General features: G+C 46.0%; 1 protein-coding gene across 3 annotated transcripts in view; it reads left to right on the plus strand.

Moving 5' to 3' along the window:
• LOC147103421 (tyrosine-protein kinase Fyn-like) overlaps nucleotides 1-27,647 on the plus strand; it is a 363,535-nt gene that overhangs the window by 124,790 nt on the left and 211,098 nt on the right. For all 3 annotated transcript variants that reach the window (XM_085962994.1, XM_085962996.1, XM_085962995.1), the window contains one exon: nucleotides 11,193-11,251. The gene's annotated coding sequence lies outside the window, so the exon portion shown is untranslated. The remainder of the gene's footprint in view (nucleotides 1-11,192; nucleotides 11,252-27,647) is intronic.

Genomic DNA, 27,647 nt, shown 5'->3' on the forward strand with positions numbered 1-27,647 from the left:
ACATAACAAAAAAAATGATATGGTCATTATCACATTGCTGTTTGTGGGAGCTTGCTGTGTGCAAATTGGCTGCCGCGTTTCCCTACATTACAACAGTGACTCCACTTCAAAAAGTACTCCATTTGCTGTAAAGCGCTTTGAGATGTCTGATGGTTGTGAAAGGCGCTATAGAAATGCAAGTTCTTCTTTTGAATGTTTGGTGACTCCTCCTAATCTCTCAGTCCTTGGCTCAGCACCTATTTTCCGTATCTATCTCTGTTTGAGAAGTGCTTTGGGATAGTTTTTGTATTAATGCGCTATAACTTGTAGCTATGGTAGTAAAGCTTCAGCTGCATTCACTGAGAACGATGTTGGAATCTTTGAAGGTATTGTTTGCACCACCAGATGTTTCCACTACAAATTTGACACTTTCAAATTCAAGTGCCGTTTAAGGTTATATTGCACTGTAAAATATTTCTCCATTTGATATCAAAGGAATCAGATACAATTAGTTTGTAAATCAGCGTTTTTGCAATGTTTGGTTTCAGCCCAGTTTCATTAATGCCCTTAGACCCTAGAAAAGGAACAATCAGTGATTTATTCAAATCCTTGTGTTCCTTCACATTCATTGTTGTCTAAACTAATGCGGCATTTTTCATTCTGCCTTAGAAATGTTCATTGATGTCTGAGCATGATCGATACAGCAGATGGGAAAAACAATTAAAATTAAACCAAAATTCCCACACTCTCGCATCTTGTAATTGTGATGAACTTTTGTTTTCCTTAGTACAAATGAACCTTGAACCAAGCCCACCCTGGAGTACTGTGCCCAGTTCTGGTCTCCATATTACAAAAAGGATATAGAGGCACTGGAAAAGGTCCAAAAAAGATTCACAAGGATGATACTGGAACTGAGAGGATACACTTATCAGGAAAGGTTGAACAGGCTGGGGCTCTTTTCTCTAGAAAAGACTGAGGGGTGACCGGATAGAGGCCTTTAAGATAATGAAAGGGGGTAGACGTAGAGAAAATGTTTTCACTTGTAGGGGGAGACCAGAACTAGAGGTCATAAACAATGTTCCCTTTAATTTACTTTTGGGTGCGTGGCCCCTTTAAGGGGCTGTGCAGCCCATTCACAATACCACGCATGCGCGGTTTTTCCCATTGAAAGGCCGGTGAGATCCACAGCACTGCGCGGCTGCACAGCTTAAAGGGAACATTGGTCATAAATATAAGATAGTCACTAATAAATCCAATCGGGAATTCAGGAGAAACTTCTTTACCCAAAGAGTGGTGAGAATATTGGAACTTGCTACCACGAGGAGTGGCTGAGGTGAAAAGCACAGATGGATTTAAGGGGAAGCTAGGAAAGCGCATGAGGGAGAAAGGAATGGAAGGATTTGTTGATGAAGTAGGGTGGGAGGAGGCCCGTGTGGAGCATAAACACCAGCACGGACCAGTTGGGACGAATGGCCAGTTTCTGTGCTGTAGACTTGATGTGACTCAGTGTAACAAATGGCATTTTTTTTGCACTCAAAGAGTCATCGGCCTAGAAATTCAGTTTGGGGCGGCCAGCTGGCTAGCACCCAAAAGTTAGCGCTGGGCGCGGAGCCATTTGCGACCGTCAGATATTCGTCTTCTGCGCCCCAATCCGGAACCGGGCGCTATTCCAGGGTGTGCCCGCCTCCGCTTGGGGCGCTGAAAGTGAATTTCAGCGCTCTTGGCACCGCAGCACCAGCCGCTGCGGAGCGGCAGGCTGTGGTACTGCAGGCCTCCTCTTAAGGGGAAGCTGCCTGCAACGGGGAGATCGCCGCTGGAGAGTGCCGGCAAATGAGCCCGGCACCTCGGAGAAGTGCCGGGTTAGCGGAAAGCAGCCGGCAATGCTGCGGGGGCGGGGGGGGGAGGAGGCCGGGGAAGGAGGTGCGGGCAGGCGGCCGCCGAAAAAGCAGCCGGCCGCATCTCCACCTTAAAGCGCCCCACTAAGGCTAGAGTACGGCCCCGATTTCTGGTCGCTGTTTGCGGCCGCTGCGGAAGAGGCGGCCGCAACTAAATATGGGGATCGGGCCGGTTTCGGGGCGGAACCGGGGCACTGCGCACACCGATGACGTCATCGGTGCCGACGCAGTGCTAACGGCTACCGCCGCCAATACCGCTGCGCTGAATATCGGCGCAAACTCATTTTTGACGCAGAAGCCCTCTTTAGGCGGTAACTGGCCGCAAAGCTGGCGGGGCCTTACTGAATTTCTAGGCCATCAACCCTTAGGGGAGGAGAAAACTCCAATGTCCTCTTGTGCTTTGCTGAGCTGACCATTCTAGTTGCAGTCCTAGATAATGATTGTTGCCGGGATGATCCTCATGTGGAGTGTCCGAATTGTGTTCCGATCCAACATCTCACGTGCACGCTTTGCAGGAGTAGCTACTGGATAATCAACAAGAGCAGGAACTGTTGAAGGTTTTCACTCTCCCTACCCAAGCAGAGCTAACCGCCCTGGCTGAGTTCAGTGGGCACACACTAAGGACCAAAGATAGGATTTGTACGGGTTAGTCCGTGTCAGCTGTGGCTCAGTGGGTAACATCCTCGCTTCTGAGTCAGAAGGTTGTGGGTTCAAGTCCCATTCCAGGGACTAGAACACATATAGCTAGGCTGACACTCCAGTGCAGTGCTTGAGGAAGCGCTGCACTGTCAGAGGTGCTGTCTTTCGGATGAGACGTTAAACGTCTGCTCATTCAGGTGGACGTAAAAGATCCCACGGCACTATTTCGGAGAAGAGCAGGGGAGTTCTCCCCGGTGTCCTGGCTAATATTTATCTCTCAATCAACATCACTAAAACAGGTCATTATCACCTTGCTGTTTGTGGGAGCTTGCTGTGTACAAATTGGCTGTTGCATTTCCTACATTACAAAAGTACTTCATTGGCTGTAAAGGGCTTTGGGATGTCCTGAGGTTGTGAAAGGTGCTATAGCAATGTGAGTCTTTCATAACCCATGGATTTAACAGTAGTATTCCCTTGTGACCTGAACCAGATATTCATGTCTTTTGCATGGGTGTTTCTTCAATATATTCAAAGGCATATTGAGCAAACACTTGGTGAGATGGGGCTTTACAAACTGCTCTATTTCACAGTAAAGTGAACACACAGGTCACCAGTTATGGTTGGACTCACTGAATCAGGACAACTTATCTTCACGTGGTAATACAAAATAAAGAAAATGCCATGCCTTGCCACATCAGTGGGTGGTCTTTCTTGACTTAAACAATGACTTCTGGTGTCCTGTATGCCCACTGACTTCTAAATGTCCTCCAGCATTTCTAACCTTAATCTTCGCAAAAGTCCTTGCAACTTTCCCTTTAGAAACGTGACTGATCCCTCATCCTTTGCTGGAACCGACTGCCTGTGACTCTGTCTCTGTTTTTTAATTTCCCCCTATTCACAGCCAAGAAGGAAGGCCCGCCAAATATCTCCTGCTCTGCACCCCAGACTAGAGACTTCCCAACAGAATAGGTGTGAGGTGTTTATCAATTACTGAGACAAGCTAGAAACCTGCTTATTGTTTACAGTCTTTGGGAGAACTATTTCCATTGGTATATTGAATACCTAGGGGGAAAAATTCGGTCACGCCCCCTTTGGGGCCGGGGACAGCAGAGGGGGCAGGTGCTGGCAGGCGGCTAGCAAAACAAATGGCCGCCCGGCAGCTCCCCTTTAAATATCACCGCCCCGGCCGCACATAGGCCCCCCGACACTGTCAGACATAGCGTCCGGCGGTAAGTCAGGGGGCACTACTGAAGTTCGCGGCCGGGGGTGCGAGCAGGGTGCAGCGCACGGCGATGACATCATCGCCAGAGGCGCAGCGCCGCGGGGCGCTACCGGTTACCGCCGCTGCTAACCTCCCGCTGAATTTCACGGGAAGCGGTAGTGGCACTACGCCCGGGCGCTAGTTGCTTTGCGCCCCATTACGCTAACGGGAGGCGCAAAGCAACCGAAATTTGCCCCCCTATTGTCTTAGAATCACAGAATCTTACAGCATTGAAGGAGGCTACAAAAAATCTATAATGAGATTTAATGGAACTAGTGTAGGAACGGAGGCTCCTATCGAAAAGACTGAGTTCGACTCAGGCAATTAAAACAATGAACTTTAATAGAACAAAATAGGTTTTAACTAGAAACTACTGGAATACATCGAATACAGGCCTGCTCTCCTTGAAGGCTCCACGAGGACTGATCCTCTGGTCTGAAAGCTGACGTCATGACGCCATCACGTTCTTCCCGCCATTGGGGAATCACGTGACTAACGGCATGACGTCATCACGTTGAAACCGCGCTGTAAAGGTAACTAGACATTGTACAGTCAAACAGTGTAATTAAAGGTACAGACACAGACAGTAACTACATTGCTGTTAAAGGAATTATGTACAACCGCTCTGAGTCCTTTGGTGGCTCCGCCACACTAGCGTATTTAATAAGTGCGCTTTGCATTAATACATCCACTAAAAAGTGCTTCATTCCACCATTATTTATAACAGCAGTGAGTACACGAGTAGCGTTTGGTTATTCAATACCTTGTAATGAGTGAACGTTGCTCATTTGAAGCAAGCGCACAATCGAGTCCCAGTGAACAGAAAGGTTAAAGTCAAACCGGTTATGTAGATTTTATGAACGTGGCGGTTTATTAGCTGTTCCTTGAGTGCTGTAAAATATCTCATATCTCATTCCAGATGGCGACCTGTCAGCAAAGCCCATTACAGGTGGAAGGTGATTCATACAATTTAATAAACTATAAGGACACAGTTGCCCACGATACTTAATTCCTTGAGCAGCAAGTAAAAGATATAGGGCTAGATTTTCAGTTGCTTGCGCCAGCAGTTAGCGCCTTAAGAGAAGTGATTTTCGGGCGCTATTCGTGTAGCGCCCGGGCGCAGCGCAGTTTGCGCCCCGCCCCAAATTAAGTTGCCCGTTAGCGCCGGCGCAAAGTTTAGCGGCCGCCCGGATGCACGCGCAGAAAATGACGTCACATCCTCGTGCAACGCCCTTTGGCCGCCCCGAATCCAAACTTCAGTCCGACCGCCCCATTCTGCGGCTGGCGTCCAGAGCGTTTGTAAAATGGAACGCAACACACCCTGGGGAGCGCAAATTAAAGTGCACTCCTGCACTATAAACGACAGTCTGCATGTGTTGTGTGGAAGGATCCAGTGTGTTGTTGTGAACGGTGTATTTATGTTTCCAGCCACCACCACCACCACCACCACCTCCTCCTCCTCCTCCTCCTCCTCCTCCTCCCTCCTCCTCCGAAAAAAACACATGCACCCTTCCCCTTTAAGAGCTCACTGGCACCAGAGTGTCTGCCGTGCGCTGCGCCCGAGCTCGGGCGCTGCGCTCTGCACCGCCGGCTTAGCACCTAAAGATAGTAGTGGAACGCCTCTTTTAGCGCTCCACCAACCTCTTAGGGCGAAGCCACTGAATTTCCGGCAACGGGGCGCTACTTTGGGGCGGGCGCTAACTTCGGGCGGGCGCTAAGGTTAGCGCCCCAAAACTGTCTATACTGAAAATCTAGCCCATATTCTTTTATGGACTTAAAAACAAAACAGTCTCTCCCAAAGTCCACCCCGTCCATTAAGTTACCCGTCCTTAAGTAGGTGTGGAGAATAAATGCGTTTCATTTCAGTGGATTTTACTAACTCTACCAAAGCTCTCCCAAAGATTCAGTGGGTTAATAACGAAAGAAAGACTTGCATTTTTATAACACCTTTCACGAGCACCGAGCATCCTGAAGTGCTTTACAGCCAATGAAGTACTTTTGAAGTGTCGTCACTGTTGTAATGTAGGAAAGGGGGCAGTCAATTTGTGCACAGTAAGCTCCCACAGACAGCAATGTGATAATGACCAGGCCATCTGTTTTAGTTGTGTTGATTGAGGGATAAATATTGGCCAGGCCACCAGGGGTAACTCCACTGCTCTTTTTAGAAATTGTGCCATGGGATCTGTTATGTCCACCTGAGAGAGTAGATGGAGCCTTGGTTTTACAGCTCATCCGAAAGACAGCACCTCTGACAGCGCAGCACTCCATTGGAGTGTCAGTTTAGATTTTGTGCTCCAATTCCTGGAGTGGGATTTGAACCTACAACCTTCTAGACTCAGAGGCAAAGAGTGCTACCCACTGAACCACAGCTGACAACATGTCGCACCTGCTGTAGTCCTGAGACATTTAAAACTGTAAGGTCCCAGGTGTGATTCTTAGTCTGTATTGACTTATTGATCTTATCCAGGGTAGCACGCGAGATGCTGCAATTGGCCACAATAGCCCGGGCTAGGGATGGGGATAAAAATCAGCTGTGGTTTCTCATCCTGATCACCAACCAACGAGTTGCTGTGGAAAGTGGATATCGTCTATATCTGGACATCAGGTGAAGCTAAACTGAGCTCGGGTATGACCTCCACCGCTCCCCCCCCCCCACCCCCACATTGTAAGTAGTTTATGTACACTACCTATACTCAATGGTACCAGGACAAGTTAGTGCTCTCAAGAGAGAGGAGAAAGAAATGTGTGGGGTGGGGCGGGCGCGGGGAATAGTCTCCAAATCAGGGTGCTCACAAGAAAATTCCTGATTTCAAGAATATGTAAGGGAGAAAGATGGTAGCACTAAATACTGGAGCAAGTTGACAGAACTGAGTGATTGCAGCACCGGCAGCGAGGGCAACTCCGTTCTTGCCATGGAGGGAGTGCAGCGAAGATTCACCAGACTGATACCTAGGATGGCAGGAATGACGTATGAGGTGAGATTGGGTCGATTGGGCTTATACTCGCTGGAGTTTAGAAGAATGAGAGGGGATCTCATTGAAACTTATAAAATTCTGACAGGACTAGACAGACTAGATGCAGGAAGGATGTTCCCGATGGCCGGGGAGCCCAGAACCAGGGGTCACAGTCTAAGGATAAGGGGTAAGCCATTTAGGACTGAGATGAGGAGGAATTTCTTCACCCAGAGAGTGGTGAACCTGTGGAATTCTCTACCACAGAAGGCGGTTGAGGCCAGTCATTAAATATATTCAAGAAGGAGTTGGATCTATTTCTTAAGGCTAAAGGGATCAATGGATATGGGGAGTAGGCAGGGACAGGGTACTGAATTTGGATGATCAGCCATGATCTCATTAAATGGCGGAGCTGGTTCGAGGGGCCGAATGGCCTACTCCTGCCCCTATCTTCTATGTTTCTATGTGATGGGATCTTTACTGACTTCCGACCAGCTTTATGCCTTCACACAGCAGTCTTTATCCCAGGGAGATTGTAGTACGGACATCTTTGCGCAGGTCCCTGCCTCTATTAAATTGGCTGAGTTTCCACGGATCTCCCTGGTACAAGTTCCATTCACACAGGATGCTGATTTACTCGCATCCTGGGGTCAGGTGATGAATTACCTATTTGTTGTATGAGTTTTATGATGTCTCTAGCCCCCTAAACAGGCAACTGCTTTTTCTTCGTAACCTGTTGATTGGAGAGTCTTGGCCCCATTTTGGGTATTTTTTAATAACCAACTTCTGTAATCGACTTTAATATATTATCCTTGTTTCCCACTAACCTACCCATTGATTTTAAAAACATGGGGGAATTATGGATAGACACTTTCGATAGCCCTTGATATTTCTTCCTCCCAATTTGTGTTGCTTGACCTCTGCTTCGTATGTTGTATAGCTCAACAAAATGTTGACTCAAAACTGGATCACATTCTGACACTTACGTCAATAAGTAGGATACAGAACTGTGGCCTAGAAATTGAGTTGCCTTAGCGCCGCTTTTGAGGCGCTAGAGGGACTAGCGCCAGAGTTATGGCCAGTTCAAAAATTCCCTGGGGCCCTAAAGCGGCGTTGCACCGGTAGCGCTGCGCCGGCACCGATGACGTCATCGGTGTGCGCAGCGTCCCGGTTGCCATGCCGACGGGCCCCAGCGCCGAAATTCAGTTGCGGCCGCCTCGCCCGTGGCAGCCGCAACTAAGACTCTGGCAACAGAGTCTTACATGACTTTGCGCCGGCGCATTAAAGGCCCCGCGGCGGCCGGCCGCTTTCCCGCCGGCCGCCTGGCCGCAGCTCCCTCCCCGGACTTCCCCCCCCCCCCCCCCGGAACAGAAGCAAGCCCGGCACTTGTCCGAGGTGCCGGGCTCATTTTTAAAAAGATTTTTGCGGGCCGCGGCCGGGTGCAGGCAGCTCCTCCTTAAGGGAAGGAGGAGGCCTGCACTTCCTGAACCTGCCACACTGCAGCGGGCGCCGCAGCGCCGGAATAGCGCCGATATTCAGCGCGTAGCGCCAGTTTTCAGGCGCAAACAGCTCTCAGCAGCGCCGGCAGCCGTTTGGGCGCAGAACTATTGAATTTTTGGCCCGCCCAGCGCGACTTAGCTCCGGCACTAACTTCCGGCGCTAAAGCCGTCGCTGCGCCAAAACCCAATTTCTAGGCCTGTGTCTTATTGACAAAATTATACCAATCTACATTTTGATTAGCTTTTGGACGTGTGTGTGTCAATTAGGCCAATTATTGAGGGAACTTTCTGTAGATTTGGTGTTGCTCTTGGGGAGAGACCCAGTTATCAAGGTCAGGAAAAAATCCTAAATGGCTGCTTTTAAAAAAGATATGTGTTTTTGATACCTTGACACAACCGGCACAGACTCGATGGGCCAAATGGCTTCCTTCTGTACCAGAATTTTCTATGATTCTGTTATAGATAGGCATTAGATGCAAGGCTTGTATACATAACATTTGCACCACAGAAGTGCCAGGCAATGACTATCTCCAACAAATGAGAGTCTAACCACCGCCCCTTGATATTCAACAGCATTACCATCGCCAAATCCCCCACCATCAACATCCTGGGGGTCACCATTGGCCAGAAACTTAACTGGACCAGTCACATAAATACTGTGGCACCAAGAGCAGGTCAGAGGCTGGGTATTCTGCGGCGAGTGTCTCACCTCCTGACTCCCCAAAGCCTTTCCACCATCTACAAGGCACAAGTAAGGAGTGTGATGGAATACTCTCCAATTGCCTGGATGAGTGCAGCTCCAACAACACTCAGGAAGCTCGACACCATCCAGGACAAAGCAGCCCGCTTGACCGGCACCCCATCCACCACCTTAAACATTCATTCCCTCCACCACCAGCACACCGTGGCTGCAGTGTGTACCATCTACAAGATGCACTGCAGCAACTTGCCAAGGCTTCTTCGGCAGCACTTCACAAACCCGCGGCCTCTTCCGCCTAGAAGGACAAGGGCAGCAGGCGCATGGGAACACCACCACCTCCAAGCTCCCCTCCAAGTCACACACCATCCTGACTTAGAAGCATATCGCCGATCCTTCATCGTCGCTGGGTCAAAATCCTGGAACTCCCTCCCTAACAGCACTGTGGGAGCACCTTCACCACACGGACTGCAGCGGTTCAAGAAGGCGGCTCACCACCACCTTCTCGAGGGCAACTAGGGAGGGGCAATAAATGCTGGCCTTGCCAGCGATGTCCACATCCCATAAACGAATAAAGCAAAACACTGCCAGATCCACTGTTGCTCACAGTCTGGGGTCTGGCGATCGATTGTGATGTTTAACTACTCATCTGATCTGTTCCTTTTAAAGTCAATTCTCAAATAATTTCTGTGGGAATCCAGATAATTTGGGCTGCCTGTAAATTGCTGAGGTCAATTAGAGGTTAGCAATATGCTTGTAAATTTTAGGCTCCATGTCATATTGTCTTTTTTTTTTAAATGCCCGGGATGAAATACTTGGATTTCTTTCTGCTTAGTTTACACTGCCCGCTTGTTCCAGATATAAAACGAAGTGTAATGCTTGGAGTGTGATGTTCGAGTGTGTCAATGTACTATTTTAAAATGTACTACTGGCAGATCTCCTGTGGCATTGCTCATGGTGAGTCAAATGATGCGCTGTTCAGTGTTGACAGGAGTGACAAGCACAGGATGAGATTGCTCAGAGTTTGCAGGTTGCAATGTGTTTAACTGTTTCAGGCTACGGCCCAGAAGCAAACTTTAAGATTGCTTTGCACCTGTAACAAAGTGTGATGTTTGTACATTTATACATACTGTTAAATGTGTGTGTGTGTGTGTGTGTGTGTGTGTGTGTGTGGATATTTATACTAGTAAAGTGCAGATAATGCTGATAATGCAGAAACGTACCTGTGAAAAGGAAAATGGCTGCAAAAGTGTCGAGGGGGAGTTTAGAAACTTGGTTCACAGAGCCTCCTGGTGGCCAGAGCCTATAGTTACAGTGTGACATTCACCAGGGAAAATTGAATGGGAAATGTGGACATGCAGATTAGTATTGGGAAAACTGATACACAAGTGTGACCAAAAAGTGCAACAACAGGAAATAAGTTCATTAGACAAGTAATGTGTGTATTTTAGTAGGTCTCCCGTGACATTCCTTACGGTGAATTAGAGGATACACCGTTTTATAACAATCGGTGTGTTATCAACAAAAATAAATGGGAAACTTGCCATTGGAAGTAATTGTGACAATTGCAGGAACAGGAAATGCATGCTATACATTATGTATTGGTCATTTAGCCTAGGGATCCTGTGCGTTCCGCTTTTCCGAAATGCCTTGCAAGTATAAATAGATATTTTATATAAATATATGTGTGTCAGCTGTGATTCAGTTGATAGCACCCTCGCCTTTGAGTCATGAAGGTTGTGGGTTTCAAGTCCCACTCCAAGGACGAGCACATAAAGCTAGGCTGACACTCCAGTGCAGTGCTGAGGGAGTGCTGCACTGTCGGAGGGGTCGTCTTTTGGATGAGATGTTAAACCGAGGCCCCCGTCTGCTCTCTCAGGTGGACGTAAAAGATCCCATGGCACTATTTTGGAGAAGAGCAGGGGGGTTCTCCCCAGTGTCCTGGCCAATATTTATCCCTCAATCAGCATATCAAAAATAAATTGTCTGGTCATTATTACATTGCTGTTTGTGGGAGCTTGCTGTGCACAAATTGGCTGCCGCATTTCCTATATTACAACAGTGACTACACTTCAAAAAGTATTTCATTGGCTGTAAAGTGCTTTGGAATGTCCTGAGGTCATGAAAGGCGCTATAGAAATGCAAGTCTTTCTTTATATGTACTTATAAATAAATATCTCCAATGTTTGTAGGCTTTGGTGTGAACGTAATCTGTTAAATCCAAGTAAGAATTGCAGATGTTTACATTTTTTCATTTTGTTTTTGCTTTAGGTTTCCATGTCTGATCAAAAACTATTGGAACTGATCGTCTGAATGCTGGTGTACATTTGGTAAGTTATGTCAAATCATAAACTTGTGTTAAAATTATCTTGTGCATCCAGAATAATGAAGAAAGTGTTTGTTTTTTTGTCCTAAAGTACTACTGGAATCAGCCCGTGCATGTTTTCAGCACATTTGCTAATTCAACTAGATTGCTTATTGCTACTCAGACCCAGCCATTTATCATTGTCAAATGAACATGAACGTTCTGTAAGGTTATACGAGTATACATTTTTATGAGCCAGCTGTGAAAGTGTCTGCATGCATTCTGCCGAAGGCTAGATAGATATTCTGCTGGTACAAAGTGAAAGGACACATCCAGTCTGACAAGCGTATCTTCAAAAGTGTTGAAGTATTCTGCATCATATTCTGGTCAGCAGAAAAAAATAGACGCAGCAAATGATTCAGACAATCCAAGGCCATCACTTATGATGTCGTCCAACACATTGATGAAGACACCAAATAGGAGGGGTGACAATGGACATCCCTGCCTCAATGCTATTTCAAGAGACTTCGACCCATTGGGGTCATTTTGACTTTAGACGATAGTGTAACACGTACGATATCGTCAAACACCCTCTCCCGACTTGACTTCATTGGAAACAGTGATTAGGAGAGGTGTTTAACGGATGGCCGAGCCGATTAGCAGACATTTTACACTAGTGTTTGAAGTCAAAATTGCCCCCATTCAGCCTCCCGTTTACTGTTATACAGATCTTGGAGTTGGTGTATAATTGCCAGTTAAAATCCATGATTTGGCCATGTACTTCGGCAGCTTCATGAGGGTTGCATGAGGCACCAGGTTAAAAGTCTTCGAAAAATTGACAAGCAATGCATAAGGCGAGTTTTCCTTCGCCTTATGGTGCTCTGCATTCATATATAAACCCACAACCTGCTCCGTGCATTCCCCAGGAGAATAAAATCCTTTTTGATTACATATTCAAAATACAAGCTGCAATGACCAAAGAGCCATTTCAAGAGCCACTGATGACAAAGACATTCCTTTAAAATAATTGTGGCCCTTCTTTTTGCGGACAACGTATAGGTCAGTTTTCTTGGGTAATTCAGTGTGTTTCGCTTGCCATCTCAAACAATAAGCTAACCAGTGGGATAGGGTAATGACTGCCCATAAATGCAGCGCGAGGTTGGCGCTCTCTACAGGGTGCTTAAGTCGTATAACCATGTAACCAGGAGCCGCCCTCCTCTGTTAACAGTTTTCCCTTTTTGCTGCAAATCCACCTCATGGCTTGGTCATGGATCTCACACATGGCCTAAAGAAGCATATTGCAAGCTGCCTTTTGCATAGGTCCTTTCACTATGTTAAAGGCAGATCTCCATCAAATTTCCCAAGAGAGGATTTTGAAGGTATTGACTGGGTCACCCATTTAAGACGGAGATGAGGAGGAATTTCTTCTCTCAGAGGGTCGTGAATCTTTGGAATTCTCTACCCCAGAGAGCTGTGGAGGCGGAGTCAGTGAATATATTCAAGGCGGAGCTGGACAGACATTTGAACTACAGGGGAGTCAAGCGTTATGGGGAGCGGGCGGGAAAGTGGAGCTGAGGCCAAGATCAGATCAGCCATGATCTTATTGAATGGCGGAGCAGGCTCGAGGGGCCGATTGGTCGACTCCTGCTCCTGTTTCTTATGTTTTTATGAAGATACAAAGGCATCCATCCCAATTATTGATTCATATTGACACCAGGGATTCTGGTAGATGCTTGCTATAGCTTGGACACATTTCTTTGGGACTCACCGAGCAGGGATAAAGGTCCTCTGGCTTTTCACTTCTCTCTTCAAAGGCAACAAAGTCCTAATATGGGTTAAACTTGTGCCATTTAAAACATTCACCCAATAGGTTTTTGTTTATAGTTCAGACCTCCCAGGCATAGGCCCTCAGAGATCCTAGCTCCATGGCCCAGTTGGGGGAGAATGATTAACAACAAGGATGGTCCCAGGCTATATGGACATATTGCTGAGCACCCTATAGGGATACTCAGCCTAACAGTGAGCACCGTTCTTTGTCATAATCCCTCACATAAGGACCTGGATAAAGCTGTTGCTGATGCAGCGCAAGAAGGAGTTAGATATATTTCTTAAGGTTAAAGGGATCAAGGGATATGGGGAGAAAGCAGGGACAGGGTACTGAATTTGGATGATCAGCCATGATCTCATTGAATGGCGGAGCAGGCTCGAGGGGCCGAATGGCCTACTCATAAGAACATAAGAACATAAGAAATAGGAGCAGGAGTAGGCCAATCGGCCCCTTGAGCCTACTCCACCATTCAATAAGATCATGGCTGATCTGATCCTAACCTCGAATTTACTATCACTCTCCATCCCACCCGAACCCATGTGATCGCCCGGGAGAGGCGAAAAACCAGATAAAAAACCCAATGGCCAATTTGGGAGAAAAAATCTGGGAAATTCCTCTCCGACCCATCTAGGCGATCGAAACTCGTCCAGGAGATCACTCTGACCCTATATTTTCTACAGTACTTACCTTCTGTAAAAGGTGATCTCCACCCCAGCCAGGAACAGGAATAAAACCATCTCCTGAAATCTAACACAGAATTAGAACTCCTGCTCCTATCTTCTATGGCCCAGAAACACGGGTCGGGGGCTTCCCGCGGGTGCAAGCCCCCCAACCTGCATTTACCTAGCGCCGGCTGTTGTGCTGTGGGCCCCCGTGGGATTCTGACCCTGGGCCTGCTCCAACTGCCGGTGCACAGTGCTTGCATATCCCAGGGGCACAGTTAGTTCGATGCATCCCCTGGGATCACGTGGGCCATGGGGAGCCAATCGGAGCAGGGAATGCTCCATTCATAAGTCTGACAGGAAGACCTGTCAAAACTTAGAAATACTACAGGCCCCATAACATCACTAAATCTTCAAATAAATTTTAAAAAACATCACATTTTTAAAATAAACTATAAATTACGTGAAATAACTATTTTAAACAATAATTTAAATTTTTGAAAAAAATAATTTTATTTTCTAACGGGGCTAAAAATAAACTTACCTTTCTTTAAAGTATTTAAAAATAATAAACCTGTGGAAAAAATGTTTTAATTTTAATTAATTCACCACTTACCTTGTTAAAAGCAGGCCTTGCGACTGCTTTTTACATGTCTAATTTCTGGAGACTTACCCTCCCGGGAAAACCGGCAAGAAAAACCTAAGTTCGATGCGCACGCGCAGCCTCTACTGTGCACGCATTTGACCACTGAACCCCTTTGTTCAGGGGAACGGAAGTGCCGGTTTCCCGTGCATGTGCAGTGCATGCAGGAAACCGGCACTTCCATTGGGCTTACGGGTGAGTACCCCGTGCGTACTCACCCGTGGAGACCCGAATTTCAATGTTTCTATGCTTCTATAAGCCTGGCACACAACATTGGATTCAAACATCTACAACAATTGAGCTGTACATTATGTTGAAGGCTGATGTTCATTATTTAGTTAGCTGATGAGGGTTCTCGGAGGCTTGGCATGGCAGCTGCTGGAACTCCTTGCTTAAAGGCTAGGTATGTGGACATGAACTCGTACATCCAGAGTTTACTGCCTACCTTGACTGGGTTGCTGTTGAAACCAACACTTGACGGTGTATGTTGTGTTTCCGATGGTGGAAATGGATTGTTGCATTTTACGGTAAATTGTATTGCTTACCAGGATGCTTAGGAGGTGTTCTGCTAACGACTGTCCACCAAGCAAGGATTCAAGCCCACACTTGTATGTTGTCTAATGACCAACTAGTGCCAATACTTTTTAAAATTTGTTTATGGGATGTGGGCGTCGCTGGCAAGGCCAGCATTTATTGCCCATCCCTAATTGCCTTTGAGAGGGCGGTGGTGAGTCGCCTCCTTGAACCGTTGCAGTGTTATTCTCAGTATACTTCTTTGTAGTGGTTTGGTATGACTGAGTGGCTGGCTGGGCCATCTTAGAGGGCAGTTAAGAGTCAACCACATTGCTGTGGGTCTGGAGTCACAAAAAGGCCAGACTGGGTAAGGACAGCAGATTTCCTTCCCTGATGGACAGTTTCATGGCCGCCAGCCACCATTACTGATATTAGATTTTTTATTCCAGATTTATTTATTTAATTAATTGAATTTAAATTCTCCAGCTGCTGTGGTGAGTTTTGAATTTACATCTCCAAGCTCTTTAGCCCAGGCCTCTGGATTACTAGCAGGATTACTAGTCCAGTAACATAACCACTATGCTACCGTACCCATACGTCATGCAGGCTCTCTTGAGGATCTCCATTTTCATGCCTCTGATGGCCAACTGGCTTGAATTTGACTTCTGAATGAATTGATCTGTAGACCTGACTCTGGAGTTTAACATCAAATTTTCCAGCATGAAGGGACTGTCCACACTTCAATTCTTGGGCTAGCGAGGGCTGAGAAATAGCCGGAGGTCCCACTCTTAATTCCAATGACAGCTGTTGGTTAGTGCATCTGCTCGGACACTGGGTCGAGAAAGCATTAGACTTGGCTGTGATGTTCCTCTTGGTCAAACAGTCTGTCAGCATTCACTGCCTACGCTCACGTATGAAGAATGGGAAATTTCACGAGGTACTGGAAGCAGCTGGTGTCATGGAGTCGTTAGTCAACATGAATTAACACCTTCATAAGAGGAGGGGGAAAAATATTTTGGTATTTGATGCTTCGCGTTACCTTAGCATTTAGTATTATAATCTACCATGTGACGCCTCTTATGCAGCTTTGATGGTTACCCATTACTTCATCAGAGGTCAATTAGTAATGGTATTGTCCAGGATTAGATGACTTTGAAGTGACAGCGTTACTTTAAAATAGATTTTGAAAATGGCATTGAAGTACTTGAGGCAAAATGACGTGGAATAGGAATGGAATCATTAAAATCCATTAATGGACTGTTATCTTAAAAATGCTAGAAAGTCAATTGGCAGTCTTATTTAGGGCCACGGTGGATTTGAAATGTAGGGCACCTGTTACAGTTTCCAGAAGTATTTTTTTTGTAATTTGGGATCTGCGCAGGGATCATTTCAGTCAAAATCAAGACATAATAACACTTATAATGCAAAGCCTTTTAAAATTGAATGATTTTTTTTTAGCTCACTCGATACTAGAGATGTGGGTTTTTGCTGCTCAGTGACAAGTGCTAACATAATTGCCCACATGGACAGCATATGTGTTCAAGCCATTCAATCTCGGTGTAGTTTCAAGCCGAGGCATAGAATATAAGAGCAGGGAGGCTATGCTAGAACTGTATAAAACACTAGTTAGGCCACAGCTAGAATACTGCGTACAGTTCTGGTCACCACATTACAGGAAAGATGTGATTGCTCCAGAGAGGGTACAGAGGAGATTTACGAGGATGTTGCCAAGACTGGAGAATTTTAGCTATGAGGAAAGATTGGATAGGCTGGGGAGGTTTTCTTTGGAACAGAGGAGGCTGAGGGGAGACTTAATTGAGGTGTATAAAATTATGAGGGGCCTAGATAGAGTGGACAGGAAGGGCCTATTTCCCTTAGCAGAGAGGTCAATAACCAGGGGGCAGAGATTTAAAGTAATTGGTAGAAGGATGAGAGGGGAGTTGAGGAGAACTTTTTTCACCCAGAGGGTGGTGGGTGTCTGGAACTCACTGCCTGAAAGGGTGGTAGAGGCAGAAACCCTCATCACATTTAAAAAGTACTTGGATATGCACTTGAAGTGCCGTAACCTACAGGGCTACGGACCAAGAGCTGGAAAGTGGGATTAGGCTGGAGAGCTCTTTTTCGGCCGGTACGGACACGATGGGCCGAATGGCCTCCTTCTATGCCATAAACTTCTATGATTCTAAGTCTCCACTGACTTTCTGGTGCGTAAATAGGGAATGACTTTCGGGAGGACTAGGAAACTTGGATTCAGATGAGTGATGGCCTTATTCAGGTTGTAAGATCTCTGCACGTACAAGTGCACGATGACCATCTGCAATATCTGCTTGCTGTAGTCATGAAGCTAATTTCAAAGTGAAATAAAATGAAAGCTATAGAGAAAGTGGTAGAGAAAAAGCGGGGAATTATAGACCGGTAAGCCTGACATCGGTAGTGGGGAAAATGCTAGAGTCTATTATAAAAGATGTAATAGCAGAGCACTTGGAAAGCAGTGACAGGATCGGACAAAGTCAACATGGATTTACAAAAGGTAAATCATGCTTGACTAATCTACTGGAATTTTTTGAGGATGTAACTGGTAAAATAGATAAGGGAGAACCAGTGGATGTGGTGTATTTGGACTTTCAGAAGGCTTTCGATAAGGTCCCACACAAGAGATTAGCGTGCAAATTTAAGGCACATGGGATTGGGGGCAAGGTATTGACTTGGATAGAGAACTGGTTGGCGGACAGAAAGCAAAGAGTTGGAATAAACGGGTCGTTTTCCGAGTGGCAGGCAGTGACTAGTGGGGTACCGCAAGGATCGGTCCTCGGACCCCAGCTGTTCACAATATATATTAATGATCTGGACGAGGGAATTGGATGTAATATCTCCAAATTTGCAGACGACACAAAGCTGGGCGGGAGGGTAAGCTGCGAGGAGGATGTCGGGAAACTCCAGTACGATTTGGACAGGTTGGGTGATTGGGCAGAAACATGGCAAATGCACTATAATGTGGATAAATGTGAGGTTATCCACTTTGGTGGCAAAAACAGGAAGGCAGATTATTATTTGAATGGCAATAGATTGGGAGAAGGGGAAGTGCAAAGAGACCTGTGTGTCCTTGTGCACCAGTCACTGAAGGTAAGCATGCAGGTGCAGCAGGCGGTTAAGAAGGCAAATAGTATGTTGGCCTTCGTAGCAAGAGGGTTCGAGTACAGGAACAAGGATGTCTTGCTACAGTTGTACAGGGCCTTGGTGAGACCGCACCTTGAGTATTGTGTGCAGTTTTGGTCACCTTACCTGAGGAAGGACGTTCTTGCCATGGAGGGAGTGCAGCGAAGATTCACCAGGCTGATACCTGGGATGGCAGGAATGACGTATGAGGAGAGATTGTGTCGATTGGGCTTATACTCACTGGAGTTTAGAAGATTGAGAGGGGATCTCGTCGAAACCTATAAAATTCTGTCAGGTCTGGACAGACTAGATGCAGGAAGGATGTTTCTGATGGCCGGGGAGTCCAGAACCAGGGGTCATAGTCTAAGGATAAGGGGTAAGCCATTTAGGACTGAAATGAGGAGGAATTTCTTCACCCGGAGAGTGGTGAACCTGTGGAATTCTCTGCCACAGAGAGCGGTGGAGGCCAGTTCATTAAATATATTCAAGAAAGAGTTGGATATATTTCTTGAGGCTAAAGGGATCAAGCGATATGGGGAGAAGGCAGGGACAGGGTACTGAATTTGGATGATCAGCCATGATCACATTGAATGGCGGAGCAGGCTCGAAGGGCCGAATGGCCTACTCCTGCTCCTATCTTCTATGTTTCTATGTTTCTATAATACAAATAGCTGAGCTATGTTGAAGAGGATTTTGTGGCGAGGTTATTTAGGAAAATATTTCGGAACTGACAGCGCGATCATTTCACTAACTTCTAATGTATTTTTTCATTATTTCCTGAGCAAACAAAATTACTATTCAAAATATATTAGAAAATCTTATTCGACTAACTTTTTATACTTCAGACAGTAATATTCCTGTAATAACCTGGATAATGCCATTTTTGGGGGTGAGGATGACACTGAGATGTTTGCTTGCAGGTAGAACCATACTACAGGAAACTTTCTGGTATCCGGCATGGACGGGACCGAGCTGGTGCCGGTCTATCAACAATGCCGGAGAATCGAGCGCTATAGTTAAAAGATACGGGCCTAGAAATTCAGTCGCGTTTGCGCCCACTTAGGGGCGAAAGAGTGGGTTGCGCCGGAAGTTTTTTAGTGCCCGAAATTAAGTTGGTCCCTAACAGCGGCGTTAGCCGGTAGCGCTGCGCCGGCACCGATGATGTCATCGGTGTGCGCAGCGACCCGGTTCCAACGCGATTCCGTGCCGAAGGCCAAATTCAGTTGCGGCCGCCTCGCCCGCAGCGGCCGCAAACAACGTTTGAAAAACGGGGCCTTGCAGCTCCGAGAGGCCGGCGCATAAAGGTGGAGGGGCGGCCGGCCGCTTTCCCGGCGGCCGCATGGCCGCACCTCCCTCCCCGGACTCCTGCACCACCCCCCTGCGGCATTGCTGTCTGACTCCCGCGAGCCCGGCACTTCTCCGTAGTGCCGGGCTCATTTGCCGGGGGAATCCAGCGGCGATCTCACGGCTGCAGGCAGCTCCTCCTTAAGAGAAGGAGGAGGCCTGCAGTACCCCAGCCTGCCGCACCGCATCGGGTGGCGCAGCGGCAGCTGGACGCCTGAAATAGACTTTCATCGCCCCAAGCGAGGCGGCCAAACCCTGCAATAGCGCCCGCCTCCGTCTTGGCCCGTCGCAACTGAATTTCAGGCAGGCGCTACGGGAATCCGGGCGAGCGCTAAATTTCGGGCGCTAAAGACCTGGCGGGGCCTTACTGAATTTCTAGGCCACGGAGCTCAGCACTCCGTCTAAAGCAACAAACCCTGTTGCTTAGCAACAGCTTCAAAACAATCAGCGCAGCTTGCAAGCATCTCTGTAGCTTAGCAACAGCTTCAGTTAGATGCTTGCACAGCCAGAAATGAGTAAAAAAAAGTAACTAAAAGTAAAAAAAGTTATCTGAACCGACTCCTGAATTTTGCCGGTTAACCGACATTTCCGGTTATTTAGTGGCCGGTTAATCGAAAGTTTCCTGTACCATTGCTCTATTAGGTGCTTAACTGTGAAAAAAGGGTAGCGGAGTAACACTGGATTACCTGTTCCTTCTGGAGCAACATTTCACCCTCTCCAAGAGGCATGCTTTTATACTGAGAAACTCTTCAAGAAGGCTGGTCTGCAATTATGTCCAAAGACCTCAGAGATGACCCCCTTTATAACGTGGGTGAATTCACAGGAAAGTTTTGTGTCTGTGCCCCCAGAAATTCGGGCCTCCACGGGTGAGTACGCGCTGGGTACTCATGCGTAGGCCCAACGAAAGTGCCGGTTTCGTGCATGCACTGCGCATGCGCGGGAAACCGGCACTTCCGTTCCCCTGAAAGAAGGGGTTGACGGGTCGAACGCGTGCGCCGGAGAGGCAGCGCGTGCGCATCGAACTTAAGTTTTTTTTGCCGGTTTCGCCAGGAGGGTAAGTCTCCAGCAGTTACACTTTTAAAAAGCAGGCGCAAGGCCTGCTTTTAACAAGGTAAGTGGTGAATTAATTAAAATTAAAACATTTTTTCCACAGGTTTATTATTTTTAAATACTTTAAAGAAAGGTAAGTTTATTTTTAGACCCGTTAGAAAATGTAATTAATTTTTTCAAAAATTTAAATTATTGTTTAAAATAGTTATTTCATGTAATTTATAGTTATTTTAAAAATGTGATTAAAAAAAAAAAAAAATTATTTGAAGTTTTAGTGATGTTTTGGGGCTTATAGTATTTATAGGTTTGACAGCTCTTCCTGTCAAACTTATGAATGAAGCATGCCCTGCTACCATTGGCTCTCCATGGCCCACGTGATCCCAGGGGACGCTTCGAACTAACTGCGCCCCTGGGACACGCAAGCACTGCGCGCCGGCAGTTGGAGGAGGCCCAGGATCGGAATTCCACGGGGGCCCACAGCTCAGGCTGCCTCCGACAGGAAGCCCTTTGCTATCACGGGAGCAGAGCTCCCCTCCTGAGGTGCCAGTGGAAACCACTTCTTTTGGTTTACCTCAGTGGTACCACCTCGTTTATTTTACAGCATTGCCACTGAACCCAAGCTGCAGTGGGCAGCAGTGCGGTGAAGTCAGTAGGCTGTCTGAATGACAAATCTGGCAATTCTCAGAAGCTGGACTTATAAGAATCAGTAGCTGTGAAACCTCCTTGCAGCTTTGCAGCTGAGATGTACACGCCACATCCTGTTGGCCACAGTAAGTTACAGTTTCTGCCAAGCACATTTTAGCCCATCTCACGGAAAATTAAATGCGTTGATTTCTTTGTTGACTGGATTTTTTTTAAAAATTTGATTTATCGATGTTATCTGATCGCAGCCAATTCAGCATTTGTAAGAACATAAAAAATAGGAGCAGGAGTAGACCACACGGCCCCTCGAGCCTGCTCCGCCATTCAATAAGGTCATAGCTGATCTTCAACCTCAACTCCACTTTCCCGCCCGATCCCCATATCCCTTGATTCCCCTGAAGTCCAAAAATCTATCAATCTCGGCCTTGAATATACTCAACGATTCAGAATCCACAGCCCTCTGGGGCAGAGAATTCCAAAGATTCACAACCCCCTGAGTGAAGAAATTCCTCCTCATCTCAGTCTTAAATGGCCGACCCCTTATCCTGAGACTATGCCCCCTAGTTCTAGACTCGTCAGCCAGGGGAAACAACCTCTCAGCATCTACCCTGTCAATCCCCCTCAGAATCTTGTATGTTTCAAAGAGATCACCTCTCATTCTTCTGAACTCCAGAGAGTATCGGCCCATTCTACACAATCTCTCCTCATAGGACAACCCTCTCATCCCAGGAATCAATCTAGTGAACCTTCGTTGCACCGCCTCCAAGGCAAGTATATCCTTCCTTAGATAAGGAGACCAAAACTGTGCGCAGTACTCCAGGTGTGGTCTCACCAAGGCCCTGTACAATTGTAGCAAGACTTCCTTTTCTCTTATACCTCAACCCCCTTGCAATAAAGGCCAACATGCCATTTGCCTTCCTTATTGTTTGCTGTACCTGCATGCTAGCGTTCTGTGTTTCTTGCACGAGGACACCCAAATTTCTCTGAACACCAGCATTTGACAGTTTCTCACCATTTAAAAAATATTCTGTTTTTCTATTCTTCCTACCAGTGAATAACCTCACATTTCCCTACATTATACTCCAACTGCCACCTTACTGCCCACTCACTCAGTCTACCTATATCCCTTTGCGGACTCGTTGTGTTCTCCTCACAGCTTACTGTCCCACCTAGCTTTGTATCATCAGCAAACTTGGATACATTGCACTCGGTCCCTTCATCTAGGTCATTAATATAGATTGTAAATAGCTGAAGCCTCAACACCGATCCTTGCGGCACCCCACTAGTTACAGCCTGCCAACCTGAAAAAGATCCGTTTATCTCTACTCTCTGTTTTCTGTCCATTAATCAATCCTGTATCCATGCTACTATATTACCCCCAACCCCATGAGCCCTAACCTTGTGTAATAACCATTTATGTGGCACCTTATCGAATGCCTTTTGGAAATCCAAATATACTACATCCACTGGTTCCCCTTTATCTACCTCAAATTTGTCAAACATGATTTCCCTTTCATAAAACCATGTTGACTCTGCCTAATCATGTTATGATTTTCTAAGTGCCCTGATACCACTTCCTTAACAATGGATTCCAGCATTTTCCCGACGACTGATGTTAGGCTAACTGGCCTGTAGTTCCCTGTTTTTTTTCTCCCTCCTTTCTTGAATAGCGGTGTTACATTTGCGATCTTCCAATCCGCTGGGACCATTCTAGAATCTACGGAATTTTGGAAGATCAAATCCAATGCATCCACTATCTCTTGAGCCACCTCTTGTAGAACCCGAGGATGTAGGCCGTCAGGTCCAGGGGATTTGTCGGCTTTTAGTCCCATTCATTTCTCTTGTACTTTTTCTCTACTTATATTAATTACGTTAAGTTCCTCGCCCTCATTAGACCCTTGGTTTCCCACCATTTTTGGTTTCCTTCTTGTGTCTTCTACTGTGAAGACAGATACAAAATATTTGTTTAACATTTCTGCCATTTCCTTATTCCCCATAATAATTTCTCCTGTCTCAGCCTCTAAGGGACCAATGTTTACTTTTGCTACTCTCTTCCCTTTTACATACTTGTGGAAGCTCTTACAATCTGCTTTTATATTTCTTGCTAGTTTTCTCTCATTCTATATTTTCCCTTTTTATCAAATTTTTGGTCAACATTTGCTGGTTTCTGAAACTCTACCAATCCTCAGGCTCACTATTATTCTTTGCAACATTATAAGCTTCTTCTTTCAATCTAATGCTATCCTTAACTTCTTTAGTTAGCCACGGTTGGATCACTTTTCCCGTGGAGTTTTTGTTTCTCAATGGAATGTATTTTTGTTGAGAATCATGAAATATTTCTTTAAATGCTAGCCACTGCTTATCTACTGCCATACCTTTTAATCTATTTTTCCAATCTACCTTAGCCAACTCACCCCTCATACCTATGTAATTGGCTTTATTTAAGTTTAAGACTCTAGTTTCGGACTTAGGCAAGTCACTCTCAAAATTAACGTGAAATTCTATCATATTATGATCACTCTGCCCCAGAGGATCCTTTACTGTGAGATTGCTAATTAACCCTTTCTCATTACACAATACAAGATCTAAAATAGCCTGTTTCCTGGTTGGTTCCATGAAATATTGTTCTAGGAAACTGTCCCGAATGCATTCCATGAACTCGTCCTCCAGACTACCTTTGCCAATTTGATTTGTCCAGTCTATATGAAGATTAAAGTCCCCCACGATTATTGCATTACCTTTGTTGCAAGCTCCTACTATTTCTTGATTAATATTCTGTCCAACGGTATAGCTACTGTTAAGGGGGCCTATATACTACTCCCACCAATGTTTTCTGCCCCTTGTTATTCCTTATCTCCATCCATACTGATTCTACTTCCTGATCTTCCGAGCTGAGATCCTTTCTCTCTACTGTCCTTATGTCATCCTTTATTATCAGGGCTACTCCCCCTCCTTTTCCATTGTGCCCTTTTCGAAACGTCGAGTACCCTGGAAAATTTCGTTTCCAACCTTGGCCACGTTGTTCTGATGAAAGGTCACCGACCTGAAACGTTAACTCTGTTTCTCGCTCCACGGGTGCTGCCTGACCTGTTGAGTATTCCCAGCATTTTCTGCTTTCATTTCAGATCTCCAGCATCCGCAGTATTTTGTATCTGAATCTCTGTGTACATGTGGTATTGTACGTGGGTAATGGAGCCTTACTGTCAACATCAGGGCACTTGGCATTGGGATGGGGGTGGGCCCAAGAATATTTCTGTCTTGCTAGGTTTAACTTCCTCCCTGGTTTTGCCTTTCCAGTGGAAGTAATCATTTTTATTCACATTTAAAATGGCATAATATTCCAATATGTAAAATAAGGACAAATAAACCTCATGCAACAGTTCTCTGCCTGCCCACTCGAAACATCTAGATTGCTGTCACTTTTGAGTTCAGAGATCCTGTGATGTGGAATATTTCACATCATAATTTCAAAGCATTACATTAGTTTAGCTGTTGGGACATTTTTGCTTACACGTTATTTTCATGATCACATACCATCAATCTGCTTGAGATGCATGGTTGTACATATTTATACAGTAGTATTCTATGCTTCAGCATCAGGGTGCTTTGTTGGCAGTGGGCTAGGTATTTGATAATGTGTCACAGATACAATGCAGTCTCTTCTCACTAGGCCACTCAATTATACCCTCCCTCCCACACGACACAAAATACAGTGATACACAGAATAGGCTTACTGTCACATCCAACTGAGAAGGAAGACAGCACTAGCTGGATTAGGAAGTTGATAGATAAAACTTACAGCACTTTAAAAGCGACCTGCACTTCAATATAACTTTTTAACAAGCAAATGTACCCTTGGATGGATTACACAAACACAAAAACATGAGAAATAAAAACAGAAAATGCTGGAAATACTCAGCAGGTCAGGCAACATCCGTGGAGAGAGAAACAGAGTTAACGTTTCAGGTCGAAACCCTTCATCAGAACTGAGAAAAAAAGGCCGGAAATGAAACATTAAAAGGCCAGTTTGGGGGCTGGGAAATGGGGGAGGGGATGAAAGAACAAAAGGGCAGTGAAGAGACATTAAGAGATATTCAAGACGAGACGAGATGGTAATAGGACAGGTAAAGAAACAGACAATGGCTCTAGATGAAGTGTGAAATGCACTGGCAGAGTGAGAGACAGCTGCCATGTGGGAGAGAGAAAGAAAGGAAAAGGCACAAACCAAAAGTGTGGATAAAAAATATATAAAAATATAATAGGGGCCGAGGTTATGATCTGAAATTGTTGAACTCGATATTGAGTCCAGAAGGCTGTAAAGTGCCTAATCGGAGGATGAGGTGCTGTTCCTCGTGTTGTCTCTGTCGTTATCGTCGGTGTAACACAAACATACCCCAGACCAACCTGACTGGTTGAGCTTTGAAACTACGAGCTGTTCAATCTGAAAACCTTTAAAGCTGACTGACCGCAACACCCCGTTAGACATTGGGCCAGAAATTTGGGTCGGAGACTTCCCGTGGGTGCAAGCCCCTGACCTGCACTTACCTAGCCTGCCGGCCATTGTGCTGTGGGCCCGCGTGAGATTCCGATCCTGGGCCTGCTCCAGCTGCCGGCGCGCAGTGCTCGCGTATCCCAGGGGCGCAGTTAGTTCGAAGCGTCCTCCGGGATCACATGGGCCATGGAGAGCCAATCGTAGCAGGGAATCTCCATTCATAGATTTGCCAGGAAAACCTGTCAAATCTATGAATAGAGATTGGCCCCAAAACCTAACTCAAACTTCAAATAATTTTTTTTTTTAATCACATTTTTAAACTAACTATAAATTACATAAAATAACCATTTTAAACAATAATTTTAATTTTTGAAAAATTAATTATTTTTTAACGGGGCTAAAAATAAACTTACCTTTCTTTAAAGTATTTAAAAATAATAAACCTGTGGAAAAAATGTTTTAATTTTACTTAACATCAAGAAAACCAAAGAAATCATTGTGGACTTCAGGAAGTCTAAAGGCGGAAGTCACACCCCCATCCACATCCATGGGGCTGTGGTGGAAAGGGTGGACAGCTTTAAGTTCCTTGGAGTCCACATCACGGAAGACCTCTCCTGGTCCCTCAACACCTCCTCTCTGGTGAAGAAGGCCCAGCAGCGCCTATATTTCCTAAGGAGGCTGAAGGGATGTAACCTGTCACCCCTGATCCTCTCTAACTTTTACCGCTGCACAATAGAGAGCATCCTGACGAACTGTATCACAGTATGGTATGGCAGCCGTAGCTCCTATGACCAGAAAGCCCTGCAGCGGGTAGTCAAAACTGCCCAACGCATTACCGGCACCCGGCTACCGACCATAGAGCACATATACCAGAAACGCTGTTTATGGAGGTCACGGACCATCATCAAAGACCCTACCCACCCCAGCCACAGTCTGTTCGCCCTCCTGCCATCTGGGAGACGCTACAGATGCATTCGCACCCGTACGACCAGATTTAGGAACAGCTTCTTTCCCAGGGCTGTCATCCTACTGAACTCCACAAATAAACTCTAAAGCCTGCACATCTGCCAGTGCACTTTATTATGTTTATGTTTATGTTAATGTATTACAAGCCAAATGAATGTTGAATGTTTAAATGTCTTAATCTAATTGTACACTCTCGGGAGCCGCACGCCTACATTTCGTTGTACTGCACTTGTGCACTAACAATGACAATAAAGCTGATTATGATTATGATTATGATTATGATTAATTCACCACTTACCTTGTTAAAAGCAGGCCTTGCGACTGCTTTTTAAACGCGCAGCTCCTAGAGACTTACCCTCCCGGAGAAACCTGTAAAAAAAATCGGAAGTTCCAGGCGCACGCGCTGCCTCTCCGGCGCACGCGTTCGACCTGTGAACCCCTTCCTTCCAGGGAACGGAAGTTCCGGTTTCCAGCGCATGCACGAAACCGGCACTTTCGTTGGCCCTACGCGTGAGTACCCAGCGCGTACTCACCCGTGGGGACCCGAATTTCTGGCCCATTATGTTTGGATGTCAGGAAGGATGTTCCCGATGGCCGGGGAGTCCAGAACCAGGGGTCACAGTCTAAGGATAAGGGGTAAGCCATTTAGGACAGAGATGAGGAGGAATTTCTTCACCCAGAGAGTGGGGAACCTGTGGAATTCTCTACCACAGAAGGCAGTTGAGGCCAATTCATTAAATATATTCAAGAAGGAGTTAGATATATTTCTTAAGGCTAAGGGGATCAAGGGATATGGGGAGAAGGCAGGGACAGGGTACTGAATTTGGATGATCAGCCATGATCGCATTGAATGGCGGAGCAGGCTCAAGGGGCCGAATGGCCTACTCCTGCTCCTATCTTTTATGTTTCTATATGTTTCTATGTTTGCTCGCATTTATGGCTGCTTTCTGCAGATTATTTTGCTAGTGTCTAATTGCTACACTGTTGGTCTTGGTTTTTTGCACAGCCCACTATTTTTAATTTCCCTACTGGGCAGACAACTAAGAATGAGATTGCCAAAAAAAAGCAATTAAATCATATCCGGCAAAATTGAGCAGGGGAAGCAAATTGGGAGTGGGGGGGGTG

Source organism: Somniosus microcephalus, chromosome 20, assembly GCF_052327205.1.
Source record: "Somniosus microcephalus isolate GS21.2 chromosome 20, FLI_Smic_1.0, whole genome shotgun sequence".
NCBI lineage: Eukaryota > Metazoa > Chordata > Chondrichthyes > Squaliformes > Somniosidae > Somniosus > Somniosus microcephalus.